Here is a 12,585-nt window from a genome sequence, read left to right on the forward strand (position 1 = left end):
TAGCATATCATACACATACAAAATGTGATCATAGCATATACATACAAATTGTCTCATCAAAACATGTCATCATCATAATCATCATCCAACAAAAAGTGGTCTCTCGTCATCATCTCGAAAATAGCGATACAAGTCTCGATTACTTGCAACTACATCATCATCCATCTAAACAATGATATACGTGAGAAGAGCTATCACTATGAGTGAGAGCGGAACTATCCAGTACATGAGTTCGTATCCCTCTCTCGCATTAGCGTGAACCTAAACTAACTACTGGCTGTCGCTCGGAAACCGAAAACCGGTACACCTGGGCCTGACACTCCGGCCACTCGTCGTATACTCCTGGCGTAGCACTTCTTCGCCATCGATGATCTATGCACCTGCATCGTCACATGAGTCGATGATATGCAACATATATAGTTGAGCAACAGAAAGAGACAGACTTGGCAAAAATAGAAGCAACATATCATAAGCATAAATAACAGAGTTCATCATACCCAAAATGCCCTAACTAGAGTGATGTTCGCTAGTCGAGGAGGACGGTGTAATTACATCAGAAATAAAGTTTCGCCGTGCATAACTCAAAGTTTTGTCATACATAAAGTATGAACTAAACGGACACATTATCATTTATCGACAATCACTCCAACATGTCGTGCCATCCATCCATGTCAGGGAGATAGTCCCCGAGCTTAGTGAAAGGCTTCATGTCGAGACGCTGAGAGGCTACGCATGTTCGGACGTCTTCCCGCGACATTTGTCCTTCTTCGTAGAACATCCTTGTTTTTTCGACGACCTCTTTCATGATGACATGGGCAAGTTCGCGCTGGATGTGATAGAACTCAGCTCGCAGTCGATGATTCTCGATATCTCCTAAGTCCTTTGCCCATTGCAGAATATGGGCATCGCCTGATTTAGGTGACATGCGAAGGTTCTGGTGATCCCGTCTGTACTCCAGCATGTTGTGTAGGACATAGAATCGGTTCTGGTGACATGCGGTTGCTGGATGCAGCAGAAGTCGGTCTTATGGATGAAGGCGGGCTTGCGGTCCCTTGTCTTCTTGTCGTTGACCTCTCCACCCCGTTTGCCGTAGTAAAAGATAGCACTGTCGAGAACAGACTTGATGTGGGTGTAATCCTTTTTGGTAGTGTTCTTCGACAAGTCCAAGTAAAGAGCATGGGAGTATCGGGGGTAGAGGATGATGAGGATGGCGCGCCCACCGCTGCGCAAAATAAGTACACCTCAAATTAATTAGCCTCCACCGTGCAAATGAATGATTGAAATCGAAGGAAGGATATCCGCATGGATGACTTGCAGGGGATGAGAAGGCACGAGAATCGCCTCCTTGTCCTTATTGGCGAGCATGAAATTGACGAGGTAGTCCCTTGCGTAGTCGTAATGGTTTGCGAAGACTGCCAAGAAGCCCTCGTGCATGAAGTACGGGTCAGCGACACAGATAAAAGGTATCTGCTCAACCCCGATGAGGTAATTCATGTGTGAGGCATAAAGGCGGACAAACATAAAATCCAGCTTCTTCTAGTAAAACATGTCGAAGATGTAATCGAATCGAAGGAAGAACTTCTTCGCGGGGAATGTGTCGACGTACGACAATTGCCGCGGCACGTTAACCACGTAGAGTGGGTATCCTAGATTTTCCGAGGCAAGGAGGCCTTTCTCTCTCCGTTGCACATCGTCATGAAGTCTCCTTACATCACCGGATCTGGCCCCTATCGCTGCTTTAGGTAAGATTGGTTCACCGGCGATATGCCATTTTGCCGCACTGGGGATATCTGTAAGGTCTTGAACCCGAGGCTACTGAGGCGGCCGGATCATAAAAGCAGCTATTTTTCCTTTCCTCGGTCTCTTCCTAGACTTCTTTACTACCGGAAGGTTGTCCATAATACGTTCAGACTCCGGAGGCGGCAATTCAGGCACCGACTCATGATGCTCAAACCTCTAAGTAGGCGCCAGTATTGACATACTGTTGAGTGTCATAGTCATCCTCATCCTCATCTATGGCGACGTCACCAGCGACTAATGGAGCCATGTTTCCTATGATTAAATCTAGTCAATTAATTCTAGACCTAATAAAATGAATAATGACATAAAAAAGGCCTATGCTTTGCAGGAACGTCGACTACTTCCCGGTGCGGCAAATCCCGGGCACTCGATATGTCCTAGTTTGTAGCATAAGTCATGCCGAAATTCATGGAAAATTTTGGCATGACTTTTGCTAAAAAGTGGACAAATCAAGAACCTAAAATTTGCCGGAACGGAAATGAATCAACATTCCGGCAAAAACATAGGCCACTCGGCTTCATTCCCTGGAAACAACAAAACCACTTGGGCACAATCGAACCACTTCAATGAAAAGATATAACATGAGAAAACACTATTAAGGAATTTGCATATAACATGGCCACTTCAATGAAAAGATATAATCAACAATAATGGAATATGCAATTGAACATGAATGACATATATCATATAACAACAATCTTGTTTTTTGTTTACATAGCAACAATTAGTTTAACCAAGTTTTTGAAAAGAAAAACAATCCTGTTTTTTGTTTATAGCTAAATGCCATAGCTACTGTTTTTTATTTATAGCTAAATACTTTTGTTTTTTGTCTAAAGCTAAAAGTCAAGGAACTCCATTTTCTCTAACCCTTCTGACCTCACCAAAATTCCACAGCAAGACCTTAGTACCTACACCCAATTTCTTCAAAAATATTCAGGTCCATAGTCCAAATAATTCAAATTTCATTTGAATGAAATCTGGAACAGATTCAGGTCCATAGTCCAAATAATTTTTTATAGGTAAGTGTTTTTTGTTTATAGCCTCTATTAATCTAAATCTAAATGCTACTATTATTTACATACCCTCTATTAATTTAAAGCTAAATGGAATTACTGTTTAGGCATTTTCATAATAAATTTCCCTAGCTAATTTCCTAAAAAATTGCTAATCATTTTTCCTAAATGCTAAAAAATGCCTACTACCGTAAACAAATCTAGGGTTCATATGAACACCTAGGGTTCATATGAACATCAACACAGCATCCACATATATATGAATTGCCCTAGCAGAGAGAGAGGAGGGTAGGGGGGAGGAGAGGCAGAGCCTTACGGTCGGCGGCGAGTGCAGGCTCTGGCTCGGGCGGCGGAGGTCCTGGGAGGGCTCGGGCGGCGGAGGTCCTGGGCGGGCTCGGGCGGCGGCGGTGAGCTCGAGGGAGGCGACGGTGAGGTCGACGACGGCCTCGGGCGGCGGCAGTGTGGTCGAAGGCATCCTCGGGAGGCGGCGGTGTGGTCGAAGGCGGCAGGGCGACGGCGGCGATGGAGTAGTTGGGGGAGAGGGGGGAGTGGAGGGGGAAGGACTTAGCAAAATTTTGAGCCTGCGCGCCCGGGTGTTAAGTCAAACTAGCAGTAGCGCGTTTTGCCTCCCCTTTGAAATGCTTGCCTTTCTTTCGACATTGATGGTTTGTCGGAAGAAATTGACGATGTCCCAGGTACACATTCTTTCTACATTTGTCCAAATATATACTTTCGGTGTCATCTAAACAGTGCGTGCATGGTATCCCTTGTTTATCCGTCCTAAAAGGTTATTGAGAGCAAGCCAATCATTGATGGTTATAAACCAATGCATGTAAGTCAAATTCCTCCTAGTCATGCTCATCCCACACACGTACAACTTTTTCATTCCACAGCTGTAAAAGTTCTTCAACTAATGGCCTTAGGTACAGATCAATGTCGTTTCCGGGTTGCTTAGGGCCTTGGATGAGCACTGGCATCATAATGAACTTCCGCTTCATGCACAACCAAGGAGGAAGGTTATAGATACATAGAGTTATGGGCCAGGTGCTATTATTGCTGCTCTGCTTGAACTAAACCATACGTTTCTTCCGTCACCTGCAAAGTTCCGTCACGTTCTCTTGTTTTTTCTCCACTATGACCCGTCAGTGGGTGCTCTCAAATTCCTGTCTTTCTTATGGTCCTCTTTGTGTCATCTCATCAACTTGGCACGCTCTTTGTTTCTGAACAGACATTTCAACCATGGTATTATTGGAGCATACTACATCATCTTGGCAAGAACCCTCTTTCTGGGGCGCTCGCCCTCAACATCACCAGGGTCATCTCGTCTGATCTTATACCGCAATGCACCGCCTACCAGACATGCGTTCAAATCCTCGTACGCACCACGGTAGAGGATGTAGTCATTAGGGCATGCATGTATCTTCTACACCTCTAATCCTAGAGGGCATAGAACCTTCCTTGCTCTGTACGTACTGTCGGGCAATTCGTTATTCTTTGGAAGCTTCTTCTTCAATATTTTCAGTAGTTTCTCAAACCCGTTGTCAGATACACCATTGTCTGCCTTCCATTGCAGCAATTCCAGTGTGGTACCGAGCTATGTGTTGCCACTTCAAGTTCTCCATTTCGGTTTGGCATCGTCTCTTTTCATCAATAATGACCCGGTGAAGATCATCATCGGGCACATCGTCTAGTTCCTCTTGATCTCCAGCTTCCTCCATTGCAGCATCATAGTATTCAGGGGGCGGATAGTTGTCATCATCCTCTTCTTCTTCGTTGTCTTCCATCATAACCCCTCTTTCTCCGTGCTTGGTCCAAACATCATAGTGTGGCATAAAACCCTTCTGAAGCAGGTGGATGTGAATGGTTTTCGAGTCAGAGCAAGACTTCGTATTCCCACAGATAGGGCATGGACACCACATAAAACTATTTTGCTTGTTTACCTCAGCCACTTCGAGAAAATTATGCACACCCTTAATGTACTCAGAGGTGCATCTGTCACCGTACGTCCATTGCCGGTTCATCTGCGTGCATTATATATAATTAAGTCTGTCAAAAACCATTATAGAACATCATGAATAGAGAAGTGACAAAATTAATAGAAGTCCATCATCACATTAAAACCAGAGTACAGTAGTGATAAAATGTTATTACTGAAAAAATAAATACATAAAGATCATACATAGTTCTCATTGAACAACATATAGCATTCTAAAGCATCTAATTAATCCATACATTGAAACTATGTAAAAGATTTCAATGCAACAACAAATGTGATCATAATTGCAACTACGGTAACAATTGATCCAACGGCATAATGATACCAAGCCTCAGTATGAATGGCATATTTTCTAATTTTTCTAATCTTCAAGCGCATTGCATCCATCTTGATCTTGTGATCATCGACGACATCCGCAACATGCAACTCCAATTTCATCTTATCCTCCTTAATTCTTTTCATTTTTTCTTCAAGTAATTGTTTTCTTTTTCAACTATACTTAACCTCTCGACAAGAGGGTCGGTTGGAATTTCCGGTTCACATAACTCCAAGATAAAAACATTTATGTCACGTTGGTCAGCATAATTGTCATAAACAGTAAATGAAACAAAAAGTTATAAAAGATAATATATACCACATCCGAATCATAGACAGGACGAGGGCCGACGGGGGCGGATAGCAAAACCATCGCACTATATAATAACAAACAATAATAAAAGTAAGAAAATTATACAAGTATCAATCTAAATCATACAAGTAATTTTTTCTTTTCTTTTAGCAAGAAGATAAGAATAAGAGGCTCACAACGGTGGTGCCGGCAACGAGATCGGCGCGGGGGATCGACGGCGGTGAGGACGGGGACGGGACATGACGAACTGCCAAACCTAGACAAATCTTAAGGAAAATGGAGCTTGGACAAGGAGCTTGAAGAGGAGAAAACGTGTGACTCGGGCATTTCATCGACCACCTAATGTGCATAGGAGGAGAGCTAGAGCAACACACACCTCTTCCATGTCCGGCCAAAAAAAACAGAGTAGTGGCTCCGTTCGCGGGCAGGGGTATATATAGGAATCTCCTTAGTCCCGGTTGGTGGCTAAAACAGGGACTAAAGGACAACATTTGGTCCCGGTTCCAGCCACCGACCGGGACTAAAGGTGTTGGGCTAGGAGCGAGGCCCATTGGTCCTGATTCATATCTGGAACCGGGACTAAAGGGGTCAGACGAACCGGGAGTAAAGGGGTCAGACGAACCGGGACCAATAGCCCCGAGGCCCGGCCGGCACCATGGCCTCATGAACCGGGACTGATGCCCCCTTTGGCCCCGGTTCGGGAGTGAACCGAGATTAATGCCCTTACCTAGGCCTCAACCAAAGCCCTGTTTTCTACTAGTGTCCTGAACCTTCTATGGTCCCTTCTGGTCCAAAAAAATTAATCCAAAGTTTTTTTTTCCGTTTGGACTTGGTTTGGTATTGATTTTCTGAAAAGTAAAAAACAAGCAAAACATGAACTGACTCTGGGCACTCGGTTAATAGGTTAGTCGCAAAAAATGGTATACAATAGTATAAAATGCATATAAAGCATCCAAGATTGATAATATAATAGCATGGAATAATAAAAAATTATAGATGCATAGGAGACGTATCAATTACTCATGTTGAATTAATTTGAAAACGCTCGCGGGCGAGGATGAGCAGCAGCGACGTTGGCGACTACCAACATGCTCTCGCTGACGTTGGCCACTACCAACAAGCTCTTAGCGACATGGCCGACTAGCGCTTGCCAACATGGAGAAAAAACACAATGCGCTCGTGACATGGGGAACCAAGTGTATGGATGATGACCATGCTCTATAGGATATACACGTGCTGACAGTTGCCGTAACATTCGTGCGAGGTCGACGATCATGGGGTCGAGAACGAGCAAGCGCTGCTAACGGTCGAGGATTCTAACAGCACCTTCAAGGACAAAGGTGACGACCAAGCGCTGACGGTCGAGGGGTTTGACCGCACCTTCGAGGACAAGCTGGATCTACTCACGCGGGTGAGACTTTTTTCTTTTCTTTTTGTGATGTTAATTACACACATATTGGGAGGTTGTGTTTTTTCTGGTCAAGCCATGTTTATCTTTTTTAGGTGATACTGTTCATCATTTTTTAATGGAAGTTCATCCTTTTTTTGAGGGGATGATGTTCACCCTGATAGGATAGATTGGATCAAGTCAGGTGGCTGTCACATTTTTCCTTTTCTGATGGTAATTACGTACATATGCATGATCCTGTATTTTCTAGTCATCACCCTTTTTCAGGGGACACTATCATCCTACATTATAGATTGGATCAAGTCACGTGGATGGTATTTCTTCCGTCCGAACATACTTGTCGGAAAAATGAATATATTTAGACGTGTTTTAGTTCAAAATACATCCATTTTTACAACAAGTTATTCCGGACAGAGGGAGTATTTTTTTTTCTTTTCTGATGGTAATTACGTACAGATTGGGAGGTTGTACCTTTTCTTGTCATGTCATGTTGTGCTTATTTTTAACAACCGGAGCAACGTAAATTGTAGGGTTATGATAGATCAAATATACAAGTTAAATAGTTAAGATATTTTTAATGATGTGGATTAACATGAAGGCTTGTATGGTGCATTCAATTAGTAAATATATAAGCTAATATATAAGATTATGGTTGTGTGTATCCACTAGTAGATAAAGGGCCTTTAGTCCCGATTCATAAGGGCCTTTAGTCCCGGTTCTGGAACCGGGACTAAAGGATCGTTACCTTTAGTCCCGGTTCTTATACGAACCGAGACTAAAGGCCCTCCATGTGGCCGCTGCCTGGAGGTCCACCTTTAGTCCCGGTTGGTAACACCAACCGGTATTAAAGAAAATTTTATGATTTATTTTTAAATTTTTTTGAAATTTTTTTTTTGAAATTTTTTATTTTCAAATTTCTTAATTATTTTAACCTCTAATCTCTAATCACCCCTCATCACTGCTCAATTTAATCTCTAATCACCCCTCATCATTGCTCAATTTAATCTCTAATCACCCCTCATCATTCCAAATCATTTAACTTTCCGGACGGTCACCCATCCTCCCACTCCCCCAGCCTGAGCATGCTTAACTTCCGGGTTCTATTCTCCCTCGTTTCCAAGTCTGCAATCGTTGTTTTCCTGACAATAGTAATATGTCAATCCTATTAACCCTCAGGAGTTTAGCTTGAGCATGAAGTCACACATTTCACTGTTTGAGTTTGAAACTATTGTTCTAAAAAACAATAATTATTTAGTAACACTAACATTTCTTGAATAAGTAGTTTGACCATTGTTTGACCATAGTTTGACCAGATTTGACCAAAATTCAAAAAAACTGAAATAATTATTTAGTAACACTAATACTTCTTGAATAAGTAGTTTGACCATAGTTTAACCAGATTTAAGGATAGGGTAGATGCGTCCATGGTGCATGTGCAGGTGCATAAATGCGAACCAAGCAGCCACAGTAATTAGATTAAGCTAGGCTCTAGTTAGGTGCTTCTCGTTTCTTCTTCTCCCTTCCTTGCCAACATGTTGAACCAGAGGCTCGAGGATGGTTTGTTTAGTTCTTCGCACCCGTCAGTGATTGACGACAAGGAGGCAGAGGCAGAAGAAGAAGAAGAAGAAGGATGCAAGGATGGACATGGACTGGTTACCACCCAGTGTCTACGCTTATTAATTTGTGTATGCATCTTACACGAGTACACGTACGTGTAAATCTGAGAATGGTTTCATACCTAAACCATACTTGAACCATACCCGTACATGTATCTCTCAAAACCATACTTGAACCATACCCGTTTAATGCCATTTTCAGCCCAACCAAAACTAAACCCTCTATTTTTTCCACCCAAACCAATTTAAACCCAATACATAACCGTGGGTTTAAACCCAATACGTACCTATGGGTTTGCTTCAATGTATATATGGTTGCACAAATCGACATGTCAAGAAGCAAATGACATAGAAAAGACATAAGTGCATCTACAATAGTTTGGGAACAAAGTTATCGTTGAGATACGGTCAACACACAACAAGTGTCAGAAAGACAACGCCCACGACTGAAAAGCTCACTGACAAGTGCAATAAAACCAATTGCTTAGCTAAAGCACAAGTAGACACATTCGATTTGCATGTGTTGTTTCCCCATAATATAGAATTACATAGTGCATCACAACATGTACGCAGATCAAAGATACTCGTTGATGATGCGTCGTTGCTTATTGCACATAACCAATGCCCTGAAACCGGTTTGGACCCATAGTTTATAGCCATTAATAACCAAACTGTTTAAGCCCATAACCAACTATATCCAAATTGGTTTCTTCACATACCCAAACCAAAACCAAACTAAAAAAGATTCAGCCCAATAAAACCTGAACCAATCAAACCCAAAGTAAGAACCGAACCGTTTCACCCAGTTTTTTAATAACCATTCCCAGGTTTACGTACGTAACGTGTCTCCTGCTTTGCTTCTCCTCTTCTATCTCTCTCAGATCAGCCTTTTTGTCACACAAAAACAAAACAAAAACAAAGATGAAGCATAGCCGCAATGACAGGTGAGATTGTGAGCAGAAACAGGCTGATAGGTAAACATGAAAAAAAAAATTCCATTGCCGGGACATTACCAGAGTATCCTAATCACCTACTCCATCCGTCCCATAATATAAGAGCCTTAGTGTCAAAACCGCTATTTTATTATGGGACGGAGGGAGTAGACTAGAACAGATCTCTGGCATATATATAAAACAATAGTTAACTGTCTAAACATGTTGTACCTGTCTAAACAATGTTTGAAAAAAAAAGTGATTTGAAGATGGATGATGCCAGTCTATACTGCTACTGTATGCTGTACTTCAACCACCTGGTTCACCCTGGAAGTGCCAAACTTCTCTGTATGTCACAGGAAGTGCCACTGCAGTCTCTAGTTTCCTACCTCATCCTGGAGACCGGAGAAAAGTTTTCTCCTAATTTACCCAGAGCAAGTCGTGGCGTTGAGGACAAGACATCAACATGGCTGCTTTGGCTAGGCTTGATGGTTTGAATTAGCGTGTAGCCTCGAACTCTTGATGCCTCCCAAGCCTACATTACCCAGAACCAATGATAGATGTGTTATGATTTTTTGTCTTCCTTTGGAAGCATGACTATGTATATTAATTACAGATATAGTTGGCCGGTGCACCATCAGCTAAGGTTTCCACACAAACACGGGTATGTCACGTGCTAGCTTCACAGTTATGGTTCTGAGGGGGGACATGGGAGAAGCCAAGGTGATATATATTGAGTGAAATAGGAGTGTGATGTTGACACAGAGAGAAAAATGTATGAACAATTATAACTCTATAATTATTTTAGGCACACCTACCCAGTGTGTAAGTAACCATAGAGCATGTGAGGGGGCGAGTAGTGTTGGTTTAAATGTGAGGTATGTGTCTGTGGGGGATGAAATATGAGGATTGACCTGTCAATGTCCAGATGTGTCCACCAACGTATAGAGGGTCGGATTTAGTATGTCCTGCTTGCTACAGATCACTCTTATTTTAGTACCAGCCACTATCAGGCAACCACAGCACGTCTTCCTCGTTAATTCCGCCGGCCAAGCCTCGCCGCCGGCAGAGCTGTGGGTTCTCTCCACGACTCCACCTCCATCTGCGTCACTTGAATCCGCGTGTTGGGATATGTGGAGTTTTACGGTGGCCTTCATCATCTCGTTCAGCGTTGTGTTCTTCTCCAGGTCGCTGGTCCGTCAGGCTCACACATTGCCGGTAGAGTTTGATTGCTTCCCTGTTGTATGCATGGATAGAATTCTTTGCCACGTCGGTTATTTGAATCTACACTTGCTAGGACTATCGATGTGCCATCGCCATGTGCATGTTGGCGAATGTCAGACGAAACTGCCTAGTTCAGGCACGTAGTTCGACCAGGATGTGCGTTAGCGCACGATCTCACGTCTGGCACATGATCACCCTTGTAGGGAGTACCTAGAACTCATCTAGATGAGACGTAATTTGGTCTCATTCACCTAAAAAACAAGAATGGATACAACCCACGTCAACACACACGCATCTTATAGCATCACATCCAATGGCTATAAAAGATGAATGAGACCAAATTAAATCTCATCTAGATGAGTTCTAGCAAAACTGACCCTTGTATTCTGCGCTCACTCATGTGCCTGTAAGCTAAATATACTCCATGAATACAGCAGCAGCATCCAAGGTGCCTCGCTCCAATTGTCTTCCCGCTCACATGCATGGTATAAGACGTTAGTTCCATTCTTCGCCTGTAACCAAGCTTCCGCTGCACAACATCCTGCCCGCACCTAGCCATGGCGGCCCCTTCCCCGCCGCCCCCACCTCCTCCCCGTCCCAACTGCGCTAGCCTCGGCGTATGTGTTGCTCCTGGGACGCCGGTGCGCCCGGAGCCGCTGCTGCTCACGCTCTCTACGCTCACGTGCAGCGGACCCTTATTTCTCCCTGATTCCACCGCCTCCTCCTCGGCAGACCCCAACCTCTCCCCCATTGCTGGCGTCTACATCAACCAGCACGTCGTCATCACCCTCACCTTCAACCCACCCAACTTCTCTCAGTGGAGAACCCTGTTCAAGGTCATGTTTCAGAAGAGCGTTGTTGTTGACCACATCACTGGCGTGACCTGCCCCGGCGACGCTGCCTGGGTCCAAGGCGATGCGCACATCCTCTCCTAGATGTACACGCGCGTGAGCACGGAGATCTTCCGTCCCGTCCATCAGCGCGGTGCTACTGCCGCTGACGTATGGGCCGCGATCACCTCACTGTTCATGGAGAACGGGGAACACCAGGCCCTTTTCCTCGCCACGGAGTTCTGGCACATTGAGAAGGGTGGGTCGTCCGTCATCGATTACTTCGTCAGCCTCAAGGAGTGTGCGGACCGCCTTGCTGATTTCTGCGAGACCGTGCAAGACCACAAGCAGGTCCTCAACATGTTCCACGGTCTCCACCCATCGTCTCCGCTATGCCATCCCCATCCTCACGATGTAGACGCCGTTCCCCTCCTTCCTTCGGCGCCTTCCTGCTCCTTGAAGAGAGCCGTCAGTCTGCCGGCATCAACAACGAGAAGGCGCTCCATGTCGCCCGCACCCCGCCTCCATCGAGCCGAAGCAGCAATAGCAACAACCGCCGCAACTGAGCCGGCTCTGGCACCAGCGGGGATGACCGCAACTGTGACAAAGGCAAGGTCGTGGATCACTCCGGTGGTTCCTAGCACAGCGGGGCATCTTCATCACGATCTCCCGCGCCGGCTCCGCCTGTCACCACGACGCCCTGGACCGGCATGGTGCATGCTTGGCCGATGTTATGGCGCCCTCATGCTCCAGGTGCCCGCATCCTTAGGCCACGTCCCAGTGTGCTAGCTCCGTTTGCTGGCACTGCGACCCACTACGGCGCACCGCACCCCATCCCGGCCAGCGCCCCTCCTCTACAGTGGCACGCCGGGGCTGTCCTTGCCCGTCCACTTTACTGTGCTCCCTCCGGCCCGAGTGCGAGCTCGCCCTCTTCGGCCTGGGATCAGTCTGCTCCTGTGCATGCCCTCAATAACATGCACGTGCAGCAGCATCAATAGTCGCCGACCACCGTCTGCTGAATGGTACCTGGACACGGGCGCGTCTATGCATATGGCTTCCACCTCTGGTATGCTCTCCACCTCTCGTCCCTACCTTCTTCTGGCATTTTAGTTGGCGAAGGGACCTCGCTCGTTGTCAC

The sequence above is a fragment of the Triticum dicoccoides genome, chromosome 3A, assembly GCF_002162155.2.
Source record: "Triticum dicoccoides isolate Atlit2015 ecotype Zavitan chromosome 3A, WEW_v2.0, whole genome shotgun sequence".
Lineage (NCBI taxonomy): Eukaryota > Viridiplantae > Streptophyta > Magnoliopsida > Poales > Poaceae > Triticum > Triticum dicoccoides.